The sequence below is a fragment of the Tupaia chinensis genome, unplaced genomic scaffold (assembly GCF_000334495.1).
Source record: "Tupaia chinensis unplaced genomic scaffold, TupChi_1.0 Scaffold000005_2, whole genome shotgun sequence".
Taxonomy (NCBI): domain Eukaryota; kingdom Metazoa; phylum Chordata; class Mammalia; order Scandentia; family Tupaiidae; genus Tupaia; species Tupaia belangeri.
In genome coordinates this window covers 2,724,272-2,732,327 of record NW_006159434.1, presented here as the reverse complement: position 1 = coordinate 2,732,327, position 8,056 = coordinate 2,724,272, and the positions used below count along the sequence as shown (strand labels likewise).

Genomic DNA, 8,056 nt, shown 5'->3' with positions numbered 1-8,056 from the left:
CCCGCGGCGGGTCGGGAGGGACTGGCTGGCAGACGCGCAGTGGGTCAGCTCAGACGCGAGGCGGGTCCGGACAGATGCGGGGCGGAGTCAGCCGAGAAGGACAGATGCGCGGCGGGCGGGCGCAGCGCAGACCGATGGACAGGGCTTGCTCTGGGCAGGACAGACCGATCGAGGGACCAAGAGCCAGTAGCTGCGCTACGGAGGGCGGGCGGGGCGCGAGGAAACCCGGAACCGTGCTAAGTAACTTCCCTCTTACTGTGTGCCAAGATTTAAAAAAAAAAAAAAAAAGAAAGAAAAAGAAAGAAAGAAAGAAGGAAGGAAAGAAAGAAGAAAAGGAGAAAAAAGAAAAAGAAGATTCAGATGTTTTTTTCGATTGTTCCTCCTATTTTAAAAATGATATTTATTTAGTATTTTAAAATGTTATCTTTAGGCTGCTAATTCCCAAATCACAGAAGGAGATGATGACCCAGGCGGAAAGAATTCTTAAGTTTGAAAAAAAAAAACAAAAAACTCCCTAGTCATTTTTGCTTAGGAAGGAGGATATAGGTGGCATACTTTCCTGAGTGCGTTACACAGTCAAAGTCAACAGCTGTACAGAGCTCCCAGTCCATTGCTAAATGATCACAGGGTCAAATAGAGCACAAGGCCATGTTGTGCTTGGCCTTTATCCTTACTCCATTAATCTCGAACATAATGGTAGCATTATTTCCAGGTAGTAGGCAAAGAGTTGTTTTCTCTGCTTTAGCTAGACCACGATTTTAATAACTGGAAAGTCATAAAATGGCTTTTCATGGTAGTTCGTGTCAGAAACGTTGAAGATGTTGAGCTGCCTCTAGAATGATAGAATCTCAGTGAACGAGATAAAAGCTGCAGAATCAATGTGAAATATATAATTAATATTCATGGATGGAATAAACATATGACGATGTAGGCACTATACATAGTTAATTTTGAATTGCATCCTGACTTGTGAGAAATTGTTTTGGAGAGGAATTTCGACGCTGTTTTCAGAAAATCACCATTATCTATCATAGGGACAATTCTTTAAGGAGCCTCTTATAGAACCTTCTTCCATCAAAGACAATTCAAACAAAACATGAGGGTACTTCAAAACGTTCATAAGAAAATGGAATTAGATTAGCTTACTTTCGAACCCTGTAAAATTTATACATGCATAGATTTTTTCATAATACACACGTTTCATGAACTTTTAAAGGATTCCTCATATGTCATACCACCTAGGCTAGAAAAGATCCTGGTGGTTGGGGGCGCTGGACCCCGGATGTGGCTGACCATGGTTCAAGTCCTGGACCCAGAGCTTGAAACTCATGCCCAGCACATGTTTGTTGGTGCATAAAGTCCCTCGAAGAAAATGGAGGAAAAAGGATTGCAGTGTAGGCATCCGCCCCACCCCAGATGTTTTCTTGCTCTCTCTATGTCTCTCTCTATCTTTCCAGTGAGCAGACACACCCTATAGCAAAAATCTCTCTAAAAAAATCCTGGCAGAAAAAGAATACAAGAGAAGGATATTATTTCAGTGGATGTTTTCTAGAGAAGAAATTCTTAGAATAACAGGCTGAATTCATTTTTTTTGTCTTTATGTTTCATCATTTCTTTTACATAGTATAGCTGAGTAAAGGTGTTACTATTTCCTCTCACTATTTACTCAAAAACTTAATTTTCTTTATTCTGTTCTTGTGCTTCCTTTCTAATGTTCTTGCTTTGCTAAGACATGAAGACTCTCTGAGACTAGGTAAATATTAACAAAATTATTATAGTGATAGACTAATAAAGTAGTTTTACAATATGAGCACAGTGACCAGCATGTGAACACATGTGGACATCTGCTTATGTATCGTATTTTGAAAAATCTTTAAATAAATTGCTTTCATTATATGCATAATTAACAATGACTATAAATTTGATCTGATTTTTATTTTTCTCATATAAAAATATTACTTTATTAAAAATGATATATTAAAATTACAACAAAAATTCAAGAGAATAATTTTCACATTGTTATTACTGACTCAAATCAATATTTTCATTTGATCATATAATCATCTAAATATCATCAATATTCAAACTCATTTGTACTATCTTCCCTAGGATTAAAAATAGAATTAAATTGATAAAATGCATATTTTCAAGATATCCTTCTCTCTACATTTTCTACCAATTTGGGGGTCATTATAGTATAAGCATGCTAAACTATAGTGACCTTCCTATTAGATTTATGATCACAAATTTTTAATTTTTTTTCTTTTTCTTTTGCCATAGGATGTATGAACTTGCCAGAGAGAGACAGAGAGACACAGTAAGAGGGAAAGTGAGAAATCTCCCCCAGGAAGAAGCTACAATTCCTTCTTCTTCATTCTCTTTCTGGGATTTTGGACATGCCCACAAATATGCCTGGCATGATTTTCAAGCCACCATGTCTGGGACTTGAACCGAAGATCATAAATTTTAAAGTGCTTTGAAATAAATTTTAGTAGAGTCCTCTCTGCTGAATAGAAGTTTATTGAGAAAAGAAAAACATTTTTATCTCTAATTTATTTAATCATTTTATTACTTAAATTGTTAAAGTCTCTGGAATTAAAAACAGATATAGAACATTTCTCTATAATTTTATTACATGTTAAAGGACAGTTTCATAAGTCTGATTTATGTATTAAAATCCATTAAAAATCCCCACCCAGATTCCTAAAGCAGTTGACTGAAGTATATCTTAGCCTTTCTAAATGAGAAATATTTTGCATAAGAAGAGTCATAGACAACTGGTATTCTTAGTGCATTCTATCACACAGTGTTATTTACAGTTGATAGTGATATCAGCTGTAAATAAGATGGAAGATGAAGGGAGTTGGGATTTGCTTCTCTACCTTGTCATAATAGGTGCTTTATACTGTGTTTTCAATTAAAAGTCTTAGCTGTACAAGTTGCTGGGGCTTCATTGACAATAAATTTGTTACTGCCTTAAATGCAGACTGGGATGGATGAGCAAAATACTATAAAGTAAAAAATTTATTATGTTGAACTAGACTCGTATAATTTAAAACAATGAGAAGGAAACAATTTGACATTAAGAATATATAATATGGTGGCCAGCAGGTGGTGTAGTGGTTAAGGTACTTGACTCTCACATGGCTGACTGCGATTTGAGTCCTGGACCCAGTGGCTTGAAACTAACCCAGGGTGCACATGTGTGTGTACTGAAAATCCCAGGAGAATGGAAAAGAAGGGATTGCAATGTGGTCATCCCTGGGGGGAGGGGATTTCTCTGTCTCTCTCTCTCTCCAGCAAACTCACATGCCCTAAGGCAAAAGCCTTTTAAAATAAAAAAAAAAGAGAATATAATATAAACAGTTCTAGAGTAAGCTGCAGGACCAAAAATAATTGCTTTTCTATATTTCCAGATATTTTATCCTGAGTCATAGGAATTTATATTCTGGATGTCTGGATGACAATTCTAATGTGCATTGACAAGATTAATTACCAAGGGAAAATTAAAGTCTGCTTATTTCATTGTATTATACTTTCTAAAATGAGAAAGTGACCAAACACCAGAAAAATTTTAACATAATTTATAATGAAAAGGGATTTATGCTAAATTGTCAATAAACCCAAAAATTTCATTCTCTAATATTTTATTAAAATTGTAGTATTTTGCAATTGTAAAAGTAGAGTGTTTATATTTATTTGAGGTTGTAGCTACCATTGATATTTTTATAATCCTGGGGATTTCTTGGAAATCAAGAAAAATGCTTTGATAAAACCAGTTTATGGGACCTGCAGGTGGTGTGGTGGTCAAGGGTGCTGGACTGCCACATGGCCAACCATGGATTGAGTCCTGTACCTGGAGGCTTGCTTTCTCACTTTCCCTCTCTCTCTCTCTCTCTCTCACTCTGTCACTCTCTGTTCAAATTAAAAATGAGTAAATAAAGTTACATAAAAAAATCTTTTTAAAAAAACAGTTATATTGGTCAAAGATCTTCAGAGAAATAGGACCAACAGGATATATATATATAAGTAAAAGAGATTTATTGTATGAAGAATCTCACAAATCCCACAGTAGGCTGTCTGCAAACTTGAGAAACATCTGAAATACTCTGACACAGGAAAATTGTGCAGTCTGAGGCTTGAAGTGAGCCTTGGAAGCCTCCAAAGTAGGGAAACTGGTGTAGTTCCAGTCAGAGTCCTAAAGAGGATCCTCAGGAATCCACAGGCTTAAGAACTCTTGGGCAGCTACTGATATGAATACAGAGTCCAAAGGTTAAAGAACTTGAAGTCCGTCTGGTTGGAGGTATGCAGGAGTCAGGAGCTGGTAAGAACAAATGCAACTAAGGGCCTAGGAGAGGAGCAGAGATGGAGCAGACAGAATGTTTAAGATTGGAGCATGTAGCATGCTTTGGAAGGAAGGTCTGAGAGCAGGGGTGATAGGAAACTGGACCCCACTTCTGTTTGTCCCTCCTGTACTCACAGCCTATTGGATGGCACCTGCCTACATTGAAAGCTAATCTTTATTTCTCAGTCCACTGACTCATGTCAATCTCATCTGGCAATATTCTCTCAAATATAATTAGAAACAATGCTTTACAAGCCTTCCATGCATCCTTCAACCTAGTAAGTTGACACCCCAAATAAACAATCAAACTGTTTTCCTTTTTTTAACAATCAACTAAATCCTTATTTAGTTAAAAAACAGTTAAGCATGTTCTCTCTCATAATAAAAATTCTCAACAAATTAGGTATAGAAGGAAGTTACTTCAACATAAATAAAGCCATGTATGAAAAACCCACAGCTAACATCATTTCCAAGATGGAAAACTGAAAGCTTCTCCTTTAACATCAAGAACAAAGCAAACGTGCTCACTCACAGCACTTCTATTCAACATAGTACTGGAAGTCCTAGCCAGAGCAATTAAGCAAGAGAAAAAAATAAAAGGGATCCAAATTGGAAAGGAAGATGTAACATTACTTTTTTTTGCAGATGACATGATTTTATCTGTAGAAGACTCTGAAGTTTCCAGAATACTGTTACTTCTGTTTTTTTTTTTTTTAAGTTCTAATAAAAGACTTCAGTAAAATTGTAGGATTCAAAATCAACATATTAAAATTAGGCATATTTTTATCCTCTAACAACAAAGAATCCAAAAAGGAAATTAAAAAAAAATCTCATTAACAAGAGTAACAGCAACAACAACAACAAAACTTTAAAATAACCTTGATCAAAGACATGAAAAACTAATACACTAAAAACTTTAAACCATTCATGAAAGAAATGACAAAAAACACAAATAAATGTGAAGAAAACTCTTTGTTCATGGATTAAGACATTTACTATTATTACAACGTCCATACTATCCAAAGCAATCTATAGTTTCAATGCAATCTCTATCAAAATTCCAATGCCATTTTGTATAAAAATTTTTAAAAATGTAAAATTTATATGGAGTTAAACGAGACTCTAAGTAGCAAAAACAATATTGAAAGAGAAGAAAAAAGCTGAAGGTACAATGCTTCCTTATCTCAAAATATATTAAAAAGCTACAGTAATTAAAGTAGTGTGACAATGGCATAAAAACCAACAGATCAAACAGATTCCCCATAAATAAATCCATACACATACAGGTAAATTGATCTTTGACAAGGATGCTAAGAGTACACAATTTGACTTTTATCTTTCATTATACACAGAAATAAACTAAAAATTTATTAATTAAAGACTTAAAATGTAAATCTTGAAACTAAAATTCCTAGAGAGATGAAGAAAAGCTTCATGACATTAATTATGGAAATGAGCTCCTGATATACTCCCAAAAACATAAGCAACAAAAGCAAAAATAGAAAAAGTGAGACTATATTAAGCTAAAAAATTTCTACACAGCTAAGGAATACAACAGACTGTAAAGGCAACCTATAGAGTGTGAGAAAATATATGCAAACCTTTTATCTCATAAAGGATTAATATCTAAAAATATTTAAAGAACTCCTATGATTCCATAGCAAAAATGACAACAACAAATTAGCAACCTGAGTAGAATTTTTTTTAAAAGACATATAAATGACAAATGACTATATAAAAAGGCTTTTTTTTTTCTTTTTTTTTAGGTTTTTGTCATAGGGCATCTGAACTTGCTGGAGAGAGACAGAGAGAGGGAATGTGAGAACTCATCCCCTTCCTGGGGGATGGCCATGCCTTAATCCCTTTTTCTCCATTCTCCTCTTGGGATTTTGGGTACACATGCTCATGTGTCAGGCATGACTTTCAAACCACTGGACTAACCATGTGGGAATCCAGTGCCTTAACCACCATGCCTCCTACTGGCTCCTATGAAAAGATTTTAAACATCACTTATCATCAGGGAAATGGAAATCAAAACACAATGAGGTATCACCTGACATATGTTGGGATGACTTATCAAAAAAATCAAATGATAGGACTGTCCCCTTAGCTTAGTGTTTAATGAGATGAATCCCATGCAGTTTGAATCCCAGCCCCAGCAGCTTGAAAAACACACAGAGTGCATACATGCCCCAAATCACTATAGGATGGAGAGATGGAGGAGAAGGGATTGCCATGACCACACACTATTGAGAGGTGCCTTTTTTCCTTTTCCTTTGTCTCTCCCCCTGTCTCTCTTTGATAAGCATACATACCCTCTAGCAATAAAAAAAAAAAAAAACAATAAAATCAATAGGTAACAAGTATTGGTAAGAAGGTGGAAAAATTGGAACCCGTGTGTGCTGTTGGTGGGAACGTAAAGTAGTGCACTTCCATGGAAAACAGCTTTCAGGTTCCTAAAAAAATTAAAAGTAGAATTACTGTGTGATCATCTTATGCTGTCTCTGGGAATATATCCAGAAGAATTGAAACCAGGATCCCAAAAAGACATGTGCACTCCCATGTTTGTTAGAGTATTGTTTACAATAGCCAATGTATAGAAAAATGTAAATGTCTATTGACAGATGAATGACTAAAGATAATGCAGTATATACCTACATTGGAATTTTATTCAGTCATAAAAAGAAATCTTGCTATAGATAGCAACATGGACAAACCTAGAGAACATTATGCTAAGTGAAATAAGCTAATCATGGAAGGACAAACAGTGTACGATTCCACTTACATGCAGAATTTAAAACAGACTCAGAGAAACAGAATAGATGGCAGTTGCCAGTGGCTGGGGGAGGAGAAAAAGAGTTCAACAGGTTTAGTTTTAGTTATACAGAATGTGTAAGTTCTAGAAATCTGCTCTACAAAATTATGCCTATAGTTAACAATTCGGTATTACGTTCTTAAAATTTTATTATAAGATTGAACTTAAATATTAAGTGTTCTTAGCACCAGCAGGTGGCATGGTAGTTAAAACACTGGACACTCCCACATGGCCGGCCATGGTTCGAGTCCTGGACCTGGGTGTATTGCTTTCTCACTTTCCTTCTCTCCATATGTCTTTCTTTTTCTGGTCAAATGAAAATAAATGAATAAATAAAATTAAATAACTAATTCTTTAAAAAATATTAAGTGTTCTTTTTTGTTTTGAGAGGTTTTTGCTATAGGGCACTTGCGCTTGCCAGAAAGACAGAGAGAGACAGAAAGACAGAAAGTGAGAAATCACCCCCGAGGGGGATGGCCACACCATAATCCTTTCTCCTCCATTCTCCTCTAGGGATCTTGGGCCCACACATATACGTGCCCGGCGTGAGTTTAAGCCTCTGGGTCCAGTACTCGAACCGTGGTCTACTACATAGGAGTTTAGTGACATAGCTGTTATGCTAACTACTGGTCCAAAAAAATATTAAGTGTTCTTATCACAACAAGAAAATCCTGCATTCAACTGTAAAAATATTTGGATACTAGAAAAACATATATAAAAATAGTATAATAACCTTAGATATATAACAGGTTAGTTTAGTGTTTCCTTATAAGTGCTCTTTTTTTTTAACTTTTCTTATTTTTTATTTTTAATTAATTAATTTACGTTCATTCACTGAGCATTATCACAGCATACAAAATGTGATTTCCCATCCAGAATATACTGCATAGTAGCTT

The 8,056-nt window shown here is 35.4% G+C and overlaps 1 pseudogene; it reads left to right on the top strand.

Moving 5' to 3' along the window:
* Positions 1 to 74: 74 nt before the first annotated feature.
* LOC102491483 (piggyBac transposable element-derived protein 1-like) overlaps positions 75 to 8,056 on the top strand; it is a 20,735-nt pseudogene continuing 12,753 nt past the window's right edge.